We start from the raw sequence: 25430 nt of genomic DNA, 5'->3' as shown, positions 1-25430 counted from the left end.
TATGCTAGCGCCATGGGGAATGAGAGAATAACTGTTCTTATATCCAAATGTTTTCCTTCAAGATAAATCCAGTGAGTGTAGAATATCACAGCTTTCCTTGAATGTTTCACGTATTACAACAGACTTGTTAAATATCCAAATCCTTGAATATTTACTCAACAATACAGCAAAGCTCCGTCTGTTTAGAATAAATGGTGTACCCACTCCGTAGTTTCAACGTTCAATAAATAAATAAATCAGGATCCTCTGTTAACTCTTATTGTGTTATAACTGAAGAATGAAAACCTGCTAATTAACGCTTTTATGTAGCAACTATATACGCAGAAAATCAGCAATTCTGAATCATTAAAAATGGCTCCAGATATTTAAAATAGTATGTATTAGGATATATCATTAACAGCTATTACATGACTGTTTTAATAATGGGCCAATCAGCAACCAAGGCGGTCATGATATGTTTAGAGTACATATGCTATCCTATGTTCACGTGGTGTTGACATGACCTCCACTCAACTATTTCGTGGCATATTTTGTCCAAATCAGTTGTTGACATGAACTTGGTAACTCGATTCTGATTTATGAATGAAGAAAGTACATACATGTACTCTTCTTATAGTACAGGCCCCCATTAAAACAATTAAAACACTATACCATGAGCCAAATGACTCAAATAAAATTATTAAATAATAATAATAATAATAATATATGTATGATATGGATATTGGTAATAACTATTTCATTTAAATAATTACTCTCCAACTAACATATGAACACAACCGTAAACTCGGATCAAAAATGGATTCTCTCTGACCTAATTAATATACACATTTTCAATTGACCTAGAGGGCAATAATTCCAACGGCAAATCCCAATCTAATTGCAAACAAATCTTATAGCCTCCAACACAGATGCTTTGGAAACTTTATATTTACGACTTGTAATCATGGGCAAAAATTAGCTATGTAAACGTTCTGTTTACAACTTGCAGTCATGGACAGAAGTTAAACACACTACACTATTTTTGGATAACACAGTATTGGTTTACATAAAGAGGAATTATTAAAGTATAGGCCTCTAATGGGGACAACATTGGTCTACATATAAGAATTGTTAAAGTGCTCGGCTTACACAGAATACAACTCATGTGGGATACTATTGGTCTACATATGGTGGTGTTCTTAGGCGTACACTAGTCTATGGGGATAATATTGGTCGACATTTGGTGGAATTCTTAGGCGTACACAATCACAACTCTGTGTAGTGAATAATTGTCTACATATATTGGAATCGTAGGCGTACAAAAGTCTATGGGGCTAATATTGGTCGACATGTGGTGGAATTCTTAGGCGTACACAATCACAAATCTATGGAGACCATATTACGGTAAGTTTCAATTCAATAACATAGCTCAGACTTTCAAGCACAATATCCCTAAAACATCTTTTAAGTGAAATATGTTAAATAAAATTACTATGAATTTCGAGTCATACATCATTGTATGCTTTATATATCTTGCTTTTGGTAATATAGTTACTTTACACACGTTGTGTACCTCCCATAAGTTTATCGATATTACTTGCCTTGTGGAAAAGAGAACTCCAGTTAATATCATTTATCATTTATATTTAGGAAACCCATGATTATTAATTTATTTTATAGACTTTTGAGTTTCTCATATATCATAAAGTGGCCGGTGTAATAAAGATTGTATCTTATATGTCACAAGGTGTCCTGGGTGTAATAAAGATTGTATATTGTATGTCACAAGGTATCCTACTTGGCATAAAGAATGTATCTTGTTCAGTTTAATATATGCGTTAGTCAGTATGTTGGAGCGAAGTACTACATGTATCGCTTTTATAGCCAAGTTGTCGTTTAGAAAGATTAGAAAATGAAGTTTTAAAATTTATTCAACAACATATGAATTTAGGAATGCATGTGTAGAGAATTATTTATAGAATTATTAAGAACAGAAGGAAGCTGAAAGCCATCAGTATTTGATGTTCAGCCACTATCCTGAGCGAACGATGTCTCAATAAGTCGAACTTGGACATATTGCTAGGATGCGAGTAATTCATCCGTTGCCCTATCCGTTTCCAAGAGAAATTTGTAGGATTGCTGAACTGTTTCGCAATACGTCTGTATCTATTCAAGAACATGAAGTCGACGTCAACTTCGACTTGACGGACAAAATAAATAATAAAACCTTGCCTTGGGCTGGGCAACTTCACTTATTACTTGATAAAACTGAGTTTACATTCTCAGTGCAACGTAAATAGATACACAGAATGTTTTGAATTTTCAATCTAAGGTTCGTCCAAACATGTTACAATAGAATGTTAGGGAATTTGAAATACAGTTTATATATAAAATTCAACTTTATAACATAATCTTGACGATTTTTTTAAATAATGTTTTCTTTTTTACTGTGACTGAAATGTCAATAGGTGAAACCTTTTTGGAAGTTAATTGTATTTTCTCATTTTGCCCAACGTCATCGTCATTTTACCAATGCCTTTCTGATAATTACTTTCCACAATTACTGATGTTATGGTCATTTGATTTATATTGTGTGCTTGACCTATGTCCGTCATTAAGGGTATACATTTGGCCTACCCGACTACCTGTTAGGGTGTTTTTGGTATGATGTCTACTGAAAGTTTGGTTTATGCAATTTCAGTTACAAAAACAAATCCAGATGAAATTTGAACTAACAAAATTACAGCTACAGAAGGAAGTGATTGAATTGCAAATTCAGAAAGAGAAAAAGCAGAGCCAAAAACAAAGCAAAGATATAGAAAGAAGATAAGAAATACAAAAACAGACAGAGAAAGAAGAAAGAAAGCTACACTTGCTGAGAGAGGAATGTGAGAGGCAGAGAGAAAGAAGAAAGGAAAATTCAATCTAAGGTAAAAAAATAGACTTGTGAGACGGAAAACACGCCCCACTCCCTTCACAAACATGTTCAGGTTTTGATGTTGCTAGAAATATATGTTAAGTACCATCTTTTCAACAACAAAAAAAAGAAGTAGATAATTGCTTTGCTCACTTTGGGAACATTGATGAAAACTTTAAATGACCAAGAGAGCATTGGACTTTATTATTACAAAGTGTACTTATTTGCAAAGATAGTTAAGTCTACAGTTCACTGTCGGTACAAAAGAGTGCTGGTTATGATGCGGTTAATGAATATATCAAGGATTATGTGTTGGTACCTGAGGCATATCGACAAAGGCTTAGGAACTGTAGAAAATAAATTGGACTAACCCATATCGATTTCGCAAGGAAAAAAGAACAACAGCTAGATAGGTGGTTCTCAACCAGAAGGTTTATAAAATTTCGATAGCCTCCGATAACTCATATTATCTGAAGAGATCAAAATGTGCACATATAGTGATGACAAGACCTATTTTGCGTTTGACTGAGACGTTTCCTCCTAGACTTAGTGTTCTTATTCGGTTAGGTAGAGGGGTAGAGTGCAGCTTTATTACAGTTCCTCCCCATTGTGTCAAGTATCATCAAACTTAGTCTCAGGAACCTTGACAGTCGGAGCAATGATTTCTTTAACTATCGAAGGTATTCATTTATTTCTGGCCAATGATCTAGCTGGAGATAATGTTGTGGTTCGTAACTGACAACCCTTGTTTGGATCAAAAGGTTCATCCTCTAGAGATTGAGACCTCTAATTTATAACCCAGCTGGTACAGGTACCAGAGCTATGTCAAAAGATGTATTAAAAATAATGTTCAGCAAATTATTCTTTAAGCTGACACATTTATTGGCCAGTCTAAAGATGATGTCATATATGCTTCTGGTACTGATCAATCAAGAAGTGATCGTCTTGTTACTACATATTCTTTTTATTTTAATCAGGGTGACCAAATACAATCACTTGTTGTCAAACAAGTACAAGATCCCGAGACCTATTTGTTTCAGAGTGCTAAGAGCGAAACTGAAGCCACACGAGTACCAGTTTGTTTGCTTTTTGGGGAAAATGGCGACCTTCTGAGAATGTAGAGACCACATGAGGTACCCGCTGGTGACGAGTGTTCAGTGACCTATCAAATTGCCGTTTCGAGGTTTTCTCGTTCGGAAATTCTTAGTATAGCCCATGAAACTCCCTTGGCTGATCATTTACGAGTCAACAAGAATTATGCAAGGTAGTCATCTGCTTGACCGAAAATTAAAAGTGATGTTTCTAAATACTTCAGATCTTGTTAAATGTTAGGAAAATCCAACCAGAAGGTACATAAGACTCATCTACAATCTATCCCTGCATTTGACGAACCATTTAGCAGAACAATGGTAGACTGTTCGGTCCTTTACAGAAGACCAGGTCAGGCAACCATAATGAATGCGTCCATAAGATTTCCAGAAGCAATTCCGTTGAGAAATATTAAAATTAAACCATAGTAAAACCTTGATAATATCCTTCCTACACTTGCTGGCTTCCCCAAATCTGTCTAGTCTGATCAAGGGTCAAATTTTACGTCTGAAAGTTTCCAACAAGTTATGCGTGAATTAGGCATCCATCAGTTTAAGTATTCCGCCTATCGTCTTGAAAGTCAAGGGACATTAGAAACGTTTCATCAAAGTTTTTTAATATTATGTGGTCCTATTACTTTGATACAGAAAACAATTGGGATGATGGTATTATTTACTTTTTTACAGTTAGGGAATCAGTTCAAGAATCATTAGTTTGAAGTCATTTTGAACCAGTTTTTTTTGACAATGCTGTTTGTTGACTATTGTTTATGAAAAGAATAAATCCTTTCAAATAAAGATTTCAAGATTAATCTTGTTGACTTTGCCTCAGATCTCAAATATAAGTTGTCAAACGCATCTGAAGTGGCAGGAACTAATCTTTACAATACTCAGTCAAAAATAAAATTAAGGTATAACAGAAGTACAAAGAACAGACATTTTCATACAGAAGTACAATGGACAGAAATTGTCAAACAGATGTACAATGTTCAGTTCTTGCTCTCTTGGCAATACTTCTTAAGGCCACATTTTATTATCCTTATGCATTTGAAAAGAAAGTCAATGACTTATATTACATCATTAAAACGCCTGTGAGATGGAAACCATCAACTTTGTGATATAAATATGTTACTGGAGTATTTTGGTAGTGATAGCCCAGCTGCTCATCAATTTAGTTATACCAGTCCCACACACTGAGGATTTAGTGATCGAATGTTATCACCCTGGAGTGGTTTTTTAAAACTCTTTTCGAAATACAGAAATATTAAACAATCCGAAGAAACTTTCACATCTATATCCACAAGAAAATAGTGAATTAAAACAACTATTATGTGAACATGAGCACTTGTTTCTTTATATTATAACATGAACAAATAACATCTGTCATAACTTTAAAATTGTAGATTTCACATATTCAATCATCGTCCTTACCGGATGAGTCCTCTCAAGCAGGAGTGTTTGAAAAAAATATTTATTGTATTCCTGTACCGAACGTAGATAATATATTCCGTATGTGTACTGACTAAAACGAAGTCAAGAGTTTAACCAAAAGGGATTCATTTCCAATACCAAGAATCAAATGGTGCTTTGATAAAATTAGAAATAAAAATATGTCAACAAGATTGACCGTTTGAAAGGATTCTATTTATAGGTTACTGCATTTGTATGGGAAAATATGAACGAGTTTTTCGGATGGAAATACTGCACGAACTTGGGAGTGCAGTATATACATCCGACAAAACGAGTTCGTATTTTCCCATACAAATGCAGTAACCTTTTTGTTATATACTCATTTTCTTATTCGACCTAAGGCTTAATCATATTAACAAAATACACTACAAGAAACAAAGTAACTGAATGTATGCCGTATTCCAAACTAAATACACAAGCACAGATTCATAATTAAACAACAACAACATTAATAATGCGCACATAACTTCGCCCAGATAAATTTGAATTCAGTCGCGAGCCAGACATAACTTTCGAAAGAAAATGACGCTTTGGTCTAGCTGAAAGTTGGAGTCATATTGTGAATGAATGCGCTTTGCAACTTTTCCATTTTATCTGGAATTAATAGATTTTGGTATTTTTGTCGTTTCTACAAAATTTTGTGATTATGGATTGGATTTATCTATAACAATTATACATGAAATAAGTCTGATTTCAGCGGCGACGGAGCAGCGTGTTGACATCTGCAAGTGTGTTTCTTTTCTGTCATTGAATGTTTCAAATCATAATGTGGGGAAAATATGGATTCTTTCAACTGCAACTGTAAAAAAAAAACGCGCTATGTAATATAATGTTTATTTCATTTTGAGTGCAGTAAGGAGGATGTAATTGCACTTGGTCTATAATCGAAATTACAGTACAATTTCGAAATGTATAATCAAGCTTGCTTGAGAACCCATAGCATTGCTCATGTAACTCGGATTTGCAGAACTAAGAAAATACATTATGAGGATATTCAGGATGTAAAACAGTAAGTATATTTTTTGCCATTCTTATTACCAGCTAAAGAAGACAGTTTATGCCTTGTAACGTGCATGTTATTTTAGGACCCCTGCAATTTTATGAAAACTGGTGTCTATCGCCCGCCTAAATCCGAAGCATTGTATCAAAAATGTTAACTCGGAATGTGGCAAAGCAGCTGCTATGTGGCAGTCCACGAAACATCTGCTTTAGTTCATTCAGAAACGAGTTTAATCAACTAAAACGTAAAGCGCCTACTACGTGGGTGTACATGATTTGTTTACAAAGCAGTTATCATACAGCCATCGCTGCACAGTTCTGATATCACGTTCAGTCGCCTGTTCGTTATAATTTTTGTTTGAGTCTATGAATTAATTCATCCACATTGTCAACGTTAGCATCTCTACTTTCAAATGGTTCAAACAGTTGGTTTAATTCATCGTCAGACAAACAAAATGAAATCAAAAGTGCTGGTGTCTGTGTCCATTGTTGGATTACAAATAGAAAGTTCTTCCTTTATTCACGCGAGTTCAGTATGAATGAATTTCCCGGGTTCTTCCTCCACCATTAATACTGGCCGCCATGTATAGCCTATCGTGTGCTGAAAAATGGCGTTAAACACCACAACAACAACAACAAAAAAAGTATGAATGAACTCTAGTGCAATATCATAAAATATTGCACGATTCTGACAATGTAAAGTTAACGGAGACAAAAATGAGCATATAATAAGAAGAATTATCCGTCAACATACCAGCGTTTAATGAACACGATAAAATCCTGTGTAGATAACTGTTACGCGTACATCAACTACGTTATTATCTACAACGATACATGGAAAGACCACTTGGAAACAATTCGGACTCAGCGATGCAGATCTGACAATTAACTGAGGTAAAAGTGTCCTTTGCCGTGCTTTTGTTATATTTCGGTGACATGCTGTGGGGCACAGTCAAGTTTACCTTTAGAATTTAAGGTCAAGGCTATATCCGAATTCCCAGTGTCTATCGCTAAAAAGAACCTGATGCGATGTTTGTACATGGCTAGATATTTTTGGTCATTTTGTTCAAATGTTTCCATATTTATCGAGTCTCTGACAAATGTCAATATTTACTTAGTCTGACAAGTGTCGGGAATCGTTACACAAATTAAAGGCCATTCCTAAAGGTGCATCAGTTCTTTCATTCGATTGTTTAAATCGTATGTTGATGCTATTGGTATTGCAGTTGCAGTAATATTGATTCAAGAAAATAAGAATGGTGTGGATCATCCAGTGTGTTATTTTTCTCAAACGTTAAACAAATATCAAGGAAAATTATTCCCAAATCGAGAAGGAATGTTTGGCTTTGATAATGGCTTTCCAACACTTTGAAGTGTACATTAGTTCAGCACCTTCTCCGATTATTGCATTCAGTGAATCTCAACCCCTAATACAATGGAAAAGAAATATAAGATGTTGTTGAGGTTACGTTTGGTGCTTCAGGAATACATTAATCACATCAAGAGAATTTATACTCTGATTGGAGATGCACTTTTACGTGCATATAAATTTCGTATTGCTTTAATTGGTATATATGTTGTGTCATTCATAAAACATCTTCCTGTGTGATTCTACTTGTTATAGCATTATATGTACATTTGACTAATACGTAAAAGAAAGCTTTGTTGTATAAATCTTTCGCTCCATGATGAGTGAAGGTGTTATGTCTATTTAATTTATATTGTGTACTTGTCCTCTTTCCGTGATTGAGAGTAGAGTTTGGGCCTATCTGACTATTATCATTGTTTAGAAAGATGTTTTCTTGAATTTGAATTCAAGGTTGACTTTATTTACACATTTCAAAAGTTTTAGAAGTGACAATGTTTACGAGTTAGTGACGTTTTTTAAGAAAATATTATTGCGTCATTGGCCATGTGAGAGTCTGTAGATAAAGAATGTAATAAACGAATTAATCATTTCTATTTTAAGTTCAGTTTATGAAATCATTTCTGGTTGTGTTCAGATTTAATTCCAGAGGAAATGTTTAGTTAAATTATTTGTTGGAATTACAAAGTGCTCAATGACGTTTTGGACTAATCCACTACTTTGGGATTATCGAAGACTCATTCAAAGACATTCTGGATTGTAACATTGTTGTACATGAAGACTATTGGTGCATCAGCACATACAATAATATTGGTACAACAGCACATTCAAGATTTTTGGAATTCATTCGGAATATTATTAACTTTGGACTTATGATAGAACATTGAGGATCATTTGTGATTTCTTATTCACAAAACTGTGTCTTTTTATTTGTGTGTTGAATACAAAGCTTGTTGATTTGACATCTTGCTATTACCTAGTTTATTACCACCAATTCGTAACACTAATTAAAACTATTATTCTCTACAAATGTAGCATAAACGATTCAGGTAACAGAACCATACATTTTCTAATAGGGTCAGTTACAGGAGTGAGCTTTATCCCAACAATACGACTCGCATTGCTGGAAGCCACGAAGATGGGGCTTGCAGGCAGCTTCCCCAATAACTGGTTAATTGCCTTCATCGGCAGGATTCTGTCTTTTCCCTTCAATGTTCTGGAGTTTAGTTCATGAAAACATACACAGTTTTTGGAGCACGTTTGTCATCACAAGAACATGCAATGTAATATTGACTATTTTTAAATGCATGAAGTCTGGCAATTGGTCTTTCCATGCAGGTAAAACATATCCCTTAGTAACGACCTCACAGTCAGCCACTTGATTCCCCAGTTTATGCTATGTCACTCGCCAATAAAATTAGTTTCATTTTAGGACCCTTAAGTTCATGGATTATCGTTATATTATATGATTCCTATACTTTATGTGCCAAATTATGCTTCTTTGGTGACTCAACCAAACACATTTTCGTCCCGGCAAAAAACTCAGCTGCCTCGTGCTATGAAACATCTCTAAATCCTGCCACAAAACACTTTTACATCATTCCACGTCTTCTTAATACGGTCATCCAACACTTTGATAAACCGTTATCGCTTAAAGTATACATGCATAGATTTGAGATCTCACTTCTAAGCTTTATTAAAAGTATCTACATGCTTGGAGCATGTGCGGGACACTCTTTTACTTGTACAGGGACTTTTCAAAGTACTAGTGAATATTCTTAAACTCAGAAAAAACAGAATTTCATCCAGTGTACTGAAGTCAATCGACCCCCATATAATAGTTACTGCCGGGTCGAAATTTTATATAAGAAATGACACCCGGTTTTGAATCTATGTACAATAACGATCCTCAAGCTATAAAATATTGACTCCATGCGTATAATTTTTACACACCAACGAGATCAATTTATTATAAGTTTTAGATTTATATGTATATAGCAGAATGACCTCCGGTGTACGTTTTGTAGATGAATAACTGTTTATTTTCGTCTGCAATGGCCTATCATCTCGTGATATGTTTTTTATCTAATATGGCGCACGAAATTTAAAACCTTTAAAACATTCCTTGTAACACATGGCCAGGAACAATGTCTTGCAGTGTCTACTTAAAACTTGCTAAACTTGCTATGGTCCTCGGTTGGTTGAATGCTGTTTTACATCATTTGCAACACATCTTTATATATACAACGGTCGCTATCTTGTGGCGGAGGACAAATAACCCACTTTTTCCTGGTAGAACAGGTACTGTATACCTTCCGCCATCTGTAAAATTCAACACTTTAGCACTTACGAAACGAGCTCTGTGTTATTCGACCCCGCAGCTTTGAGAGGCGAGAATGTTTCAAACGCAGCGTCTTTACCTACACGGTAATTCTTCATTCATTTTCTTCTTTTTACTTTTTGTTCTTTTTGCTCTCCTTCTTGCCTGGTTAGTCTTCACTAATTGTTAAGATGAAATTTTCTATCCCTTCATGTCGCGCCTTGATACTTACCAGCTACTACAAGGAAAAGATGAGCAGCGTCATCAGAGACATCTAACTGCAGTAAGTCAAAGCCAGACTGAATACTCTACAGTGGCATCGTCAAAAAGTTCAAGTGTATTTTAATGAAACTTGAAGCTTATTCTATTTCAAGGCGAACGTTAACCCGAAAACCCCGGGGTCTGTTTTCCCCGCCATTTGTTACTTAAGACATCGATCACAGGGAACATTTTGACGTATATGCCTTCGTTGAGAATGGAAAATATCCTATGACTTTAAAACATATATATATTTAAGAAATGTCAGAAGCAAATGCGGCGCATTTTACATACACTACAATCAACTCATGCATCGTGACAAGACAAATGGATTTAACGTAATACAAAAGAAGGATGTAAAAATAGTGCTTTCGAACGTACCCAGCCAAGAACATGGATGGCATCTAGGAATTCTGGAAACGTGAGGTTTTTGTGTGGACATTTTCAGTTTGTGGACAGAAATCCTAACATTGGATTTTATTTTATGCCTCGTCTTATAGGTAATGAAATGTATTTTCAGTTTAACAGTATCTATAGAATATGCTATACTGATGGCGTTATTAGCTCATTAGATTATTCCTGGGTAGAAACAATACTGTATACACCCATTAACCGTAGCAGTCGACATTTTCTCACTTACAAGTTGAGCTCCCGGTCAACCCCAGCGTCGTTAACCCCTCGACCACGTAGGGGCGAACACCTTGAATGTTATATTGTTTATCTCGGATATTCCTTGTCAGTCCAACGCGGCAGTGTTGTATTCTATATCATGTATGTACATTAGAGAATCAAGATCCTTAAGGTAGCATGTAACGTCTATGGTAGGAATATACTACCGTCAGAGCCATGATTCTCACATGCATTTGCTAATACATTAAATGACGTCGCTGTGCTACAGAATCACGATCAAGTTTAACCGGTTCATGTACAAAATGAGTTAATATTTTTGTATAATTCTATTCTTTACCAAGTCTTATTACAAGGAACATTTTGTTTCTTTATTAGATGGAAGAAAATAAGGAGCAGACATTACTGGAAGTGCTCTTACATGGATGTGAGTAACTTTGTCAAGAATTGTGACAAGTGCCAGAGAAAATGCAATTTGATAATGGCAAAAGCTTCAACGCCCTATTACTGTTCCATCGTCGGCATTTCGTCATATCGGAATGGATTTGCTCGAACCATCACAGAAGACTAAGGCAGGCAGACAATATTTATTGCGGAGGGGGACATTTGTGATTAGGCGTAGAGCTGGAATCGATATCAGTCGATTTTTGGATTAATCGACACTTCCGTCCATTGATAATTATCAATACAAATATTATATAGTATAAGTCCATTCTCGCAGTGCGTGATCAACATGCTGAGCCATAGTCTTGTCCAGACAAATTGTTTTATCCATTAGGACTCCATGGTTTTATCTATTAGAACTCCATGGTTTTATCTATTAGGACTCCATGGTTTTATCTATTAGGACTCCATGGTTTTATCTATTAGGACTCCATGGTTTTATCCATTAGGACTCCATGGTTTTATCTATTAGGACTCCATGGTTTTATCCATTAGGACTCCATGGTTTTATCTATTAGGACTCTATGGTTTTAAAATAAGTAATAGAAAAGAGCAAGAAGCAACACGCTTTGTAAAATTTAACAAATATTTTATTTGCCTAGAGTACAAATAGTCGTGTAGCCCCAAGCAGGCAAATGCTAGACACTATTTATGGGGATGTGATATTTTGAAAGAGCGATATTACGATTGCCGTTAGCAAACCCGTATTAATGAATGAAGGATTTAAATAAAATGCAAGATCATGGGTAGTTTTAGTCTGCGTTCAAAAATATAAACATTGCTGCTGATTAAAATCATGCAGAAGGTGTTTCACTGTCATTAACTTTAATTTACAACAGGCAAACGCGCCTAAGAAGGTCTTCATGGAAATGGCCCTGTTTGCTTTTGTTTTTCCTATACACAAATTGAAGCTAATTTGTTTCTTAGATCTGTTGAAATCGTTTTTAAAACTACTCATGATTAACTGAAAATTTACTTAAGTACGCAAAATAAGATCTTAATACGGACCTCTCTTAAATAAAACAGATGCACCAGGCTTTGGGGCTACACTTTTTTAAAATCTAAACGTTATGAAATGACAAATTTAAACCATGAAATGGTTCAGCGATATAGATAGAACATGATAAGGAACATAACATAGCGCATTAATTAATAATTATACATTACAACAAATCTTATCGAGGAATCCACAAGTTAGGCGCGGCACGTCGGCTATGTCTTAAAATGACGCTCGTGTTGCAACATATACCACCGATTTTAAAGTAGCTAACCCTTGGGCGTAACCATAGTTACCTTCTTGGGGTCTTTTATTTTATATGTTCAGTGTAATTATTTAGGTGTTTTATGGCTCAGTTTAGTTTGTTTTCATAAATTTAACACAGTAATAATGTATATAAACAATTCTAAAGAATCATGATATACTCCCTTTAAATTAAAATCCTTTCGTAGACCGACCAGACATACAGCCTTGGTCTTCACAGAGTACTTGACTAAATGGGTGGAAGCTGAACCGATTCCAGAGTAACCAGTTGAGATCGTCCTTCGTCCATTAACAAAATTTGTTGCGAGCCATGGTTATCCCAACTTGCTGATTACAGATCACACAAGGGAGGTTTGTAACGATATCAATGATATATTATGTAAACAGATGGGGATCGAGCGCAGAATTGCTTCCACGTATTATCCCCAACAACGGGAGCCATAATGATTTTTTTTGGCCAGATTATGTGCAACATGTTGTCTAGCTATGTTAATGAAAGACAAAAGGACTGGGAAGACAAGTTAACATATGTCTTGTTGGCGTACAGGAGATCCGAACATGTGTCAACAAAAAACCTCCCTCCTACTTGGTGTACGAAAAGAGAGGCACGATTGCCAATACAGTTAGATATACCGACACGCAATGATGGGCAAGACGACAATTGTTTTAGTGTCAGGTGTGAATCCTTCGTGCAGCTCTCGTGCAATTGAGAGGAATCTTCAGTAAGCATAAAAAAGCGCAAACTATCCAAATGAAATACCCTGACGCCGTAGTTGGAAATAAACTTAAACTTTACATGACACGTGACTCGGGTGAAGTCTTGAAAAAGCACAAACAAAAAATCCTAACAAATTTCTAGAGATATACGAAAGCCGGCTACGAAGTCATTCCGCGAACAGAAATTAATTACATGTGGGCAAACGGGCCATCAGTTATAGGGTCGGCGAAAGCACATAAATCGACCAGAGGACCAGCGAAAGAACAAAATACGAATAAAATACCATTAGCTACACGGTCGGCGAAAGAAACGAAACTGACATAGTACGGCTAGCTACAGGTCGGCGACAGAACATAAAACAACCAAAGGAGCATCAACTACAGGGTTGACGAATGAAGATAATTCATTTACATATTGTGGGCAGAAAAGACATACTCTTCAAATCATATGGCGAATAAAAATCCTTACAAGAGCAGTGGATTCAGCAAGGGTTTACACGTGTCAGGGACCGATTAAAATAAATTCAATAAACTAACAACGTACAGTGCAAAGCTAGTATCTAGCTAGCCTGAGAGCTTTCGATTCTTTAATGAGTCTTTTTCAAAGGCAAATACAAAGCATAGACAAGACAAACGGTAAGATTCCTTTTCTTTCCTAGTTTGGGGACTCCAGTTGGAGTTGTGAGCAATTGCAACAAGTGTTATATCACTGAAAGTTCGGCCAGGGGAAGAGAAGTGTTCTGCGACCGGGCTGCTTCTTTGTAATCCAATCAGATCTATGAAGGTTGATCCTTTTGTGTAGCTTTTCAGTTTCTCTGTTTTGCACGTTTTGTTTGGACCATGTATGTTTAATTTTTCTCTAGTCACGTGCAAGAAAATGTCATGGTCTCTATAATACGTTGACAGGTTTTTCACCTTTTATCGCCACAGGGGCCATATTGACTAGGGTGGTTTTGATTTTGCGCTTACATAAATTTACATAAAATAACAGATGTCGTTATGGCTCATCAATTTCTAGGCCAATACATATATTTTCCAGTATCAGCAACAAGCTGAAATAAGCTAGTTCAAACATAAAAAAATTAAAAGGTTGAATTCCTGTAGAAACGGCCATGTAAAGTTTCGCAAACATAACAGTCTTTCTGTTTTATTTGTTTGTCTTGTCCATGTTTTGTATTTGCCTTTGAAAAAGACTCATTAAAGAGTCGAAAGCGCTCAGGGAAGCTCGATACTAGTTCCGCACTGTTCGTTGCCAGTGTATTGCATATATATATATATATATATATATATATATATATATATATATATATATATATATATATATATATATACATCACACTGTAGGAAAGAAAGTCTAATTAAATACAAGCCATTAACACATGTAATTCGACAAAAAATGTCGTTATAAATAACATCGCTATTTTATAATCTTACGACTTAATTTTGTAAGATCACACCGATCAACGAGGTCCACTTTCGTTGGTACTGGTAGTTAAATGAAAATAATCGTTCATATTTAATATCACTACTTTTCAAATGTCCCCTGAAGGCGCATGAAGTAACAAAAATGGAACATCACTTCTGTTGTGTCATACTACTATTGTATCATATAAAAAGTATTTGTTCTCCTTACAATTGTTACAATAAATAAGATTGTATTGTTGATAGTTTTTTATTTTGACTTAAAAGCAAACATACATAGTCATCATTCCAATAAAATCAAGGGCAACTTGAGTCGCTCACCAAAATCAGCTGCTACTACACACTATAGGCAGATTTGAATACTTAAATTGTATATATATATATATATATATATATATATATATATATATATATATATATATATATATATATATATAAAATTGCGTTAAACATAAAAACCCATTGGTACACAAAAGACTAAATATTCCAAAAGGCACATAACTTTTTAGCGTATGAACAAAACTGCTTATTCAAGAAAGGAGCTGGAGTGTTCTGGAAATGACTTTCTTGCTGCCATGTTTGGTTAAAATTGATCACAAATTAAAACAAGTCAAACTATTACAATTTCAAACAAAGTTTATTAACTCTAGCTAATATAAATGGACATTGCTGGTTAATGAAAGGAAACGAGTTATTGTTGAAATATAAGTTGTTCTCAAGTTTGTTTAATTAAGATTGTATATATTATAAAAACTATCAAAGTGCACACGCTACACGTACTAACGAACGGACATTATTTAAGCTCTATTCTAAACAGATGACACTTAATTTGTTCGGCCTTCGTTTTATTTTCATGTAATCATTTCCTATTACATTTATTAAGACTGGAACAACATCTAGATCAAAGATGGAGGTTCTGTTTAAACTTATTTTAGAATCATCTATACCTTAAAAAGCCCATTATTGCTTTTATTATCAATTTGTAATGTTATCATTTGCTAAATGTTACCATGCTGTGTCAAACTATGTTACAGAAAGAAGCAAATCCAACACGTTTAATAAAATCAGCAAATAATGTATTTATCTAGGTTACAAAGTGATAATTTTAGGAGACACATACTTATTGTCCCATCACAATACCAAAGTACAGAATGTTCAGAATAAATTCCAAAAGTCTTGAATGTCCTGAAGTACTGCAATGATTCAAACTAGAATGTCTTGAATGAGATCTCAATAATTCCAAAATAATGTGGTAAACCAAGGTTAATGATATGCCTAAATTCTTCTTTCAACATTGTAAGTAATATGCTTGTTTATACGGTGAACCTTAATATGCTTGTTAATATATTGTACGATAATATTGTAATACCCCAAATAGGTCTCTGTACCGAGCGAATCCAACTCTCGCGTGAATTCTACTAGAAGTCACTTGCTTTTCCCTTATTTCCAATGGCTTCTCGACATCTGCTGTTGTCTACTGGAAATTCTAACAACGCGCCAATACTATAAGCAATTTTCTTCTAATCACTGAATGGCCACATATACCACAACTTCACATTTGGTTCACACCTTCACAATTGCATGCCAACCTCACAACTTCATAGTCTCTTCTTAGTAGCATTCCGTAACGTAGCAGCAGTACTTCACGCCGTGAAATAAAATTACATCTCAAACACAAAATAAAGGGAATTATTTTACTACTCTACCATCACTAGGTCAGTCAAATCATGATTTTAAGCCTCTTTACAAATGTAAAGGAACCATCCCTTCTCAATTATTCCATTGTGCAAATTATCAGTCCCTATCACAACGAGTTCACATGGAGACACACAATCAATCAACACAGTTAGATTTTAATAGAAACTATATGGCTAAAGGGCCACTTACGCGGCTCGGACCTGAACTCGCTACGAAACTAAACCTTGCCATCATGAAATCTCATTAACGCTGCAGTCTGTGACGTTTGCCCCTAGTAACTGGCTAATTACTCGGACTAAAGAATATTTCCCCAACACCGAATTCCCATAATCAAATAACTAATCACAAAAATCTAATAAATCCTTAAAATGGACACATAAATACATATAGCACACAGTCTTGATTTATTCCAATATGATGGGAAAAAATTACGTTCAACTCAAAAAGCTCGTAAACATAACTCCACCTTTGACAAAGCGTAATCGGTGTGTATAATTTTCTGCGTCTTTCTTTGACAACGCGTACTCAGTGTACGTCAATTTTTGCGTATTTTTTGACAAAGCGTAATAGGTATACGACAATTTTGTGCGTCTTTCTTTGACAAAAGGGTAATGAGTGTACGTCAATTTTCTGCATCTTTCTTCATTTTCAGATCATTAAAAGGAAAACATGTCCATAAAATGCCGAGACTGTGATTTTTACTTTACATTTTTACATTAGTACTCACCAATTCGTTCCTGAATGACGTCATAAATAAAAGCAAGCCAAGCCTTAGACACTTAAGGGGTCAATCATACGGTAGTTTGGACAATTCAGCTCTTTATTAATTTTAACGATGCATTTCGGGAATTCGCTTGAAATAAACGGATCTTTAATCTGAACATAAGGATCTAAAAGGAACAATTTAGATATGTGTGTATTGTGTCCTCGACTGACCTTTATGTTTAGCTATCTTTTGACGGCTGGCTGCTTATGTTTACCTCTACAACATACATGGAGAGAAAGGAAGCTTAACTGACAAAACCATCTCATGATAATCAGGTCTAATTTATATGAAATCATCCTTATGACGCCATTATTTTCGTTAATACACATACACGCGCGCGCGCGCGCACACACACACACACACACACACACATATATATACACACACACATCCAAAGAAAAATTATTTCTGAACCGAGCTGTATTAAAAAAAAAGGAACTAGACGTTTTCCTTATTGCGTAAAACAAGGGCGATAATCACACCTTTATATTTAATCGTAATAAATATTCCAAAACATGACCATAGTTTACCAATGATAGCATCTCTACCGGTAACGTTTGAAAAATCAATGGCGAGAGTTGGATAGTTTTAGGTAAATTGATGAGCATACTTGCGAAAGCATTATAAATTAATACCACCCATTCCCCTCCTCACTCGGCTCAGATAACCTATTCAATATAAAATTAAATCTGCCTGAAAGAAATTAACCCATTTATCATGTCATGTTAACAAACGGAAGAGTGTCAACATCATGGCATCCCCTAAGTAAAGCATCAGCTGATTCTGAGTCAGCTTTTTTAGCCACAGTTTCGTAGTGCTCTCTCTGTTTCTCTATACAGCGTTTATCCCATGACCAATTGTTAAATTCAAAAAGGAATAGCTCCACATGCAGCGAACTTCTATTCAAATGAGCGCACTTGTCTGGACATAAGTCAAAACCACCAGAAAAGCAGATTCCGTTTTTCATTATATTCTTGTAGGTACTGTCTTCAGCATGCTTATAGTGGTACCTGTAGTGAATGGACGCTCGTGGCTTTGGGACCTTCTGTTCTGGGGTCAAATTCTTTTCGTAGTAAGCTTGGTCTACTTGACCAGCTTGATTTGCCAGAGATAAACCATGTTCTCTTTTCTGAAAGTAGAACTTATATTCCTCTCTGTGAAAATCCCAAATGTATTGGCAGAAAACATTAAACTGAGCAAAATATACATCGGAGACGACCGAGTCAAAAATTTGGTCGAATGATATGTTATGCTTACCCTCTAGATGCTTCCTAAGCTCAACAATATGCTGAACTTTTATAATAACGGGAAAGTATGCCATGCATCTCATTACCTCCCTTTGCCCTGTCATGGCTCTTGTTTTCTCTGATGCATGTAGCCAGAGTTTGTTTTGGAACATTCCATAGAATCCAATAACTACAGGTTTTCCGTCTTCAAAAAATAGTTGTTCTGTTACTCTTGTTACAAACATAGTATCCGCATCAATGAAACCGACGTACGTTTTGTTTGTAAATTTTTCAGGATAGAAGTAATCTCGCTGCATTCGTTCGTGGCCACTGTTTTTGTATATTTTAGGATCTATTGGTTCCTGGTAGGCGACTCTAGGATAAGGGTATGTTTTAGACAAAGTTTCTCCTACTTTGTGATCCTGTGCACTTTCATCATCTAGAACAACCACCAGCGATACATTACCCGGCCAGAAATAACGCAAACTCGGCACCAATATGGTATCGTATCGGCCTACTTGTTTACTGAACATTCTCAAATATAAATCAAGGTCATCCAGCGGCGATTTCAGTTCGTATCTTGAAGAAGTATGCTCTTGAATACCTTTGTCCTTCGTAACACCACGTGACATGAGCCAGAGGAAAATATTAAATAATGTTAATAGGGCCATACCTGTGTATGCCACTGTGAAGATGAAACTTTTTCTGCGAGATATGTGCCTCCAACAAATTCCGCATTCGATCCGCATTTTAATCGGATATAGTTTTTCCAATGAGAGAAAAAAAATCAGCAAATGTTTTTCATGTTTTGACCTAAGTCAGGTAAGCTGCACAGAGCCCATCATACAAAAGACATCGCACATTAATCCTGTCATAGATACTGAGTTGCACTGGAATGAGAAATAACAATGATGACGATAAAACAACAAGAACATCAGCAACAATGAAATTGATAATCTAGTATGTTTTTCGACGGTACATTTTGAGGAGTTTTCAGTTGTTTGTTTGGGTCATTTCTTCGTTACGTTGTTTTTTCTTTATTTGATGTTCATTCAACATTTTTGTTTCAGTTATTATGGTCAACCAAAGAACAGCAAACGCACCTTCAAAACATACTGTGCAGGTTAAGAAGAAAATCAGATAACAAAGGCAATGTGGATCAAGACGAGGATGCAAATAGCATATTCAGTATTTAAGAAGACCTGGATACAAAAGACAAATCAACACCTCCCCGTTTTATGACCAAATCCAGCAACATAAAATCAACGTATGCTGGTCAGTTGGGTATTGCTCAGTAGTAAAACGTTCAAATTGTTAAATGGTGGCATTAACAAGTCCCTTATAGGTACAGAATTTATCATAAGACAAACTCAGCATTACTTCCAGGCAACAAGCCGATTCACACAGTTATTAATGTTGACTGAGTTTTCTTTTCTTCTGCTGTTCCGGACTTATTTCATTCTCCCATCTTTTGATTTTCTTCCATATGCTTTATATTTCTAGATTAATTTCTTATTTAAATTATAATTGTGTGCGTATACTGCTACACACACACACACACACACACACACACACACATCATTATACTTATTCAAAAATAATGCGTACATTATCAAGAATCATTTTAACTGATTTGTAATGCTTTTCAAACTGTGAGATTTGTTTGTAATACAGTCCAGCAATCGATGGAACAACAATTTGCTGTAAAATGTGCACTCATTTACAATATCGAGTTAAAGACAGAATTTGAGTATTCGTTTTAAAATCAACGTTTACTGAAATTTTATGAGGCTTTAATATTTGTACTCGGAGTAAAAAACACGAAAGACAATGTTCTCACCGTGCTGCATAACTCTAGTAGACTCTAGTAGACAGAACGATATCTAGAAGATTTCTAAGAATAAGCCTTCATGTAGACCCGGTAGTGATCCCCACTGTTTGTAGACTAGGTAATGATCCCCACTTTCTGTAGACCCGGTAGTGATCCCCACTTTTTGTAGACCCAGTAGTGATCTCCACTTTTTGTAGACCCAGTAGTGATCTCCACTTTTTGTAGACCCAGTAGTGATGCCCACTTTTTGTAGACCCAGTAGCGATCTCCACTTTTTGTAGACCCAGTAGTGATGCCCACTTTTTGTAGACCCAGTAATGATCTCCACTTTTTGTAGACCCAGTAGTGATCCCCACTTTTTGTGTACGACATTAACTCACTGAGGACTGGCTTTTTCCTGCCTGATAAATAAGTGCGATTGATATTATATCAAGGATTTTTTTTACATCCTGCGTCATCTGAATAACTAATGGCCTTCTTGCTTAGTCTGAGAGATGGAAGTCTCCGATATGATATAGCCTTTCGCCCCATTCCATCCAAATAAAACAAAGTAGTGTGGATGACCATAAAGTTAATGATCCATAACCTGAACAAAAAAAATTTCTTTAAATATCAAAATGTGCTCACTTGCGTCATCTAAAAATGTTTTATACATAGAAATTGCAATTTTTGATGAACTCATTGTAAAAAATAACGTGTATTCTTCCGCAGTTTATATACAAAAGGCTTTGAGAATGCATAGGGTTTAACGGTACGTCGGCACCATCCTGGCTATTTAGTAAAAGTAATGTTCTAAAAAAGGTAAAGATATATATTATCCCGCAAAAGCAAAAGGCAGAGAGAGAGAGAGAGAGAGAGAGAGAGAGAGAGAGAGAGAGAGAGGGAGAGAGAGATTTGAATATTGAATAACCGTATTCGCTTAAGGATTCCAAGATTTTTTGTTCACTTTGTATGTCATCCTAAAGCTTCATCGTCGAGTTCACATAAAAATACTATTTTTAACAAAAACGTATAGGTCATGAATATGTAGGCTAGAGGCATTTTGTATTAGGACCATAACCATCATTACAATACAAATTCATTTTATATGATGACCTAGTTTCGTTATCGGTATCGATAACTAGAATAGGAATTCATTTTATATGATGACCTAGTTACGGTATCTATAATGACCATCAGAATACAAATGCATTATAAATCAATACCTTGTTACATTATCGATATGAGAATGCAAATTTCATCTTATATTACGACCTAGTTACGTTATCGATAACGATTGAATACAAATTCATTTTATACGAGGACCTAGTCAAGGTATCGATAGTGACCACCAGAATACAAATGCATTTTAAATTAGGACCCAGTTATATTATCGATAGCAACTTTATTGCATCCAACATTGGTCTACTGATAGTGGAATTCTTTGTGTTAAGCTTATACAACGACAATTCCAAAATACTGGCTCGAAATAAAGTGAAATAAGTGAACAAAAAGAATAAACCACTAGTACAACAGTTGCTCGACTCGAGCTTGGTCTTGAGAAGAAGAAGAATAAAAACAATCGCCTGTAGGAAAAAGTCATAGAGTGACAAAAATACCTTAGATAAACCCATGACCCATTCTGACATAGGACCCTCTCTATCATACTATATAATAGAGAAGGTACGTAACTTCTATATACTTGGTTCCACCCATGACCCTCGATTTCCTTCTGTTATTTCCGTCTTTAAAGGCACAGGACCATGCTATATGGCTTGTTTTACCCCTGAGATATATTTCTATTCATCAAGCCATCATTTCTGCTTTGAACCAAACTGAAGTTACGGGAGTAGTGAAAAGGGACACTTTAGCGACATTGGGAATTAGCAATACAAGACACACACCCGGGACACTGTAGCGACAACATTTTAAAAAATCACCCTGGACCACTATAGCGACAAAACAAAAGATTGGGTTTTGTATAGGGACAATATGAATGAACAGGTGGGTGACGCCACAGCACTGGAGATTGGTAACAATGTAGAAAGGGGTTAACCTCAATTGGGCGGAACGCTGGCAACAATGTTGCAATTGGCTGACCTGAATACGCACTGCCCTAGGTAGAGACCAATACAGTAGAGACATAGACATATATAACACATGTACATATATTGATGAACATCAGTCTATCACACAAACAACTATACAACCAACTAAAAACATTTTAGACAAGAAGCAAATCTTTTCGAGGCATGTGAATGGTCCTTCAAAATAGCCTTTGGGTTTCTTCTATTTTCATATAAACCTCAAAAATATACTGTCCGCACAGAGGGAAGAGGAAATAAAAAAGAACCAACCCAAAATATACAATCCACACAGAGGGAAGAGGAAAAAACAAAACCTCAAGTATATTATCCACACAAACATACGCGAACGCATACAAACCCCAACTACACTATCCACACACGGGAAGAAGAAGAAAAAAAAAACAAGAAAAAAACAAAACAAATGTACTATCCACACAAACGAACGCGCACACATACAAACACACACACACACACACACACACCACAGAGGGAAGAGAAAAAACACAAACCGCAAATATACTTTCCACACAAACGTATGCGAACGCATACAAAACCCAAATATACTATCCAAACACGATAAGAGGAAAAACACCAGACCCAAAATATAATATCCACACATGGAAAGAAGAAAACAAAAACAAATATACTATCCACACAAACGTATGCGAACGCATACAAACACACACACACACACACACAAACACACCACAGAAAGAAGAAGAAAAACAACCCCAAAATATCCTATTCACACCGACGAAAGAGGGAAAAAAAAACAAATATACTATCCACACAAACGTACGCGAACGCATACAAACCCGAAACAAACTATTCAGACACGGGAAGAGGGAGAAAAAAAATACACCATCCACACACAGGAAGAAGAAGAAAAAAACAAATATACTATCCACACAAACGTACGCGAACGCATACAAACACAATATATATTATCCACACAAACGTACTAGAACTCATACAAACACACACTCTACTATCCATACAAACGTACGCGAACGCATATAAACCCCAAATATACTATTAACACAACCTACTAGAACACATGCAGATATACACTCTACTATCAACACAGATAAGAAGAGGGAAAAAACCCACAATATCTACTATGAACACAAACGTACGCGAACGCATACAACCACACACTCTACCATCCACACAGAAGGGAATGTAAAAATACACTCTACTATCCACGAACACATACAAACATACAAATCCACCCACATAAACATAAACACATATCAGTAAAGGAGTGAGTGTTTATAGTCAAACTACTCTACATTCATACCAATTGGCAATTCGAATAGTCTCTTTTCTAGAGTATTGGAGTAGCCATGAAAAGGGCTGATTTTGTGGACGGGGAGTTATGGCAATCTTTTGTCGCTTAAGATTGCGAACCCGTCTGGCGGAAAGCTTTCCCACAGGATAGTGTCTGCTTCTTCGGAAAGAGAAGGAGAACACTTTTGTGTCCACACGGCAGTCGACAAAACCTCTGTCTTATTCCTGTTGTTGTTACTGCTGCTCTCTCTGCTTCTGAAGTCTGTATTTCTCCGTCCATTCTTTTTTCTCCTTCTTGATTTCCTCTCGGAAGACCTCGTCTAACTGCTCCTTGGCCACTTTCAGCATCCTGACATTCTCTATCTCTTCAGGTTTGAATATCAGACTTTGCCTGACACGATGCAAATTCACGTAGGCATCGTTTATTTTAGCTAAATTAGAAAGCATCTTCATAGATGAAAGAATAAGCAATGGATTGTCAGACTGGAGACTGCCTCGCATTATTTAGTTCAAGCGCGGATGTTATAGAAAACATCCCTACGATTTTTTGTTGGGTCGGAATAATATAGAGCTGATTTAGTTTGAGGGATATATAGAAGTCAAAGAGTATGTATAATGATAAAAATTGAAAATAAACGACAGACACATTTTTTTTCAAAACCTAACATGTTTTAATCAAACAACAATCAACCAACAATTAACCATAAAACATTTTTTGTCTTCAAACAAACAAACACTTTTTCAGACAAATAAACTATTTCTGGCAAGGTTGATAACGGTGTCAAGTGAAGTGAGACTTCCACTAATGGAAGGCGTTGGGCCATTGATGTACACACTACTTTTCATTATCTAAAGACAAGAGATAGCCATAATGGTCACAAAACCATCATTCTACTCTGTTATCATTTCTAGAAGAGTGACGATCAAAATAAGTCACTATATGTCCTAAACAATATCCAAGACTGCGTTGATAAAGAAAATACACGCAATATTGTCCGCACGCCATGGAATATGTGCCTTGTAATTTCACATTAATGAATCGTGTCGTCTGGACATTTCTTCTCCTAAAGTCGAAGATGTCGTCTTCCAAAGGTAACAATCCATACGAATCAAAATACTTCACACAATCTTCTTTAACGAAGTAGACGGCTACCAAGTGGGTTCCTGGGAGATAACTGTCATCCGTGTTGATGATATAAGCTTGATGGTTTGAGGTTCGCGATGAGGCAGATCATCTTTAAAACACACCACTGGATTCAATGAAGCAATGAACGAACCGTTATCCAAATGGAAAGGAAATAAAGTTCCCATGTATCCATTTTTGTGTTGTTGTTTGCTTTTCTTGCTTTTTTTCTTCACATGTAATGATAAGTTATTTATTCAATTTTGACCTTTTGCTTGAAAATCTCTGACAAGTAACCGCTTCTTCGCTTCGTCTCCGCACTCTGGGCCAAGAGAGCTTCTATGTGATGGATCTCTAGAGCCATCAATGGATTAGAGGAATGATCACGCAAGTCTTTATACCACTGATGCAACACGTCTTCCTCCGAGACGAGACTCCAAGCTTCGTCCAGATACTCGTCTAATTGCTCTTTTTGACTCATCATCAGACATTTATAGTGTTGAATTAGACTTGGTTGATCGTTTTGACATCCATAGCAATCTTTCTTGATCGATTCCTCCAG

Source organism: Sinohyriopsis cumingii, chromosome 1 (assembly GCF_028554795.1).
Source record: "Sinohyriopsis cumingii isolate HCF-2022 chromosome 1, ASM2855479v2, whole genome shotgun sequence".
NCBI classification, from domain to species: Eukaryota; Metazoa; Mollusca; class Bivalvia; order Unionida; family Unionidae; genus Sinohyriopsis; species Sinohyriopsis cumingii.
Note: the sequence above shows the minus strand (reverse complement) of the source record.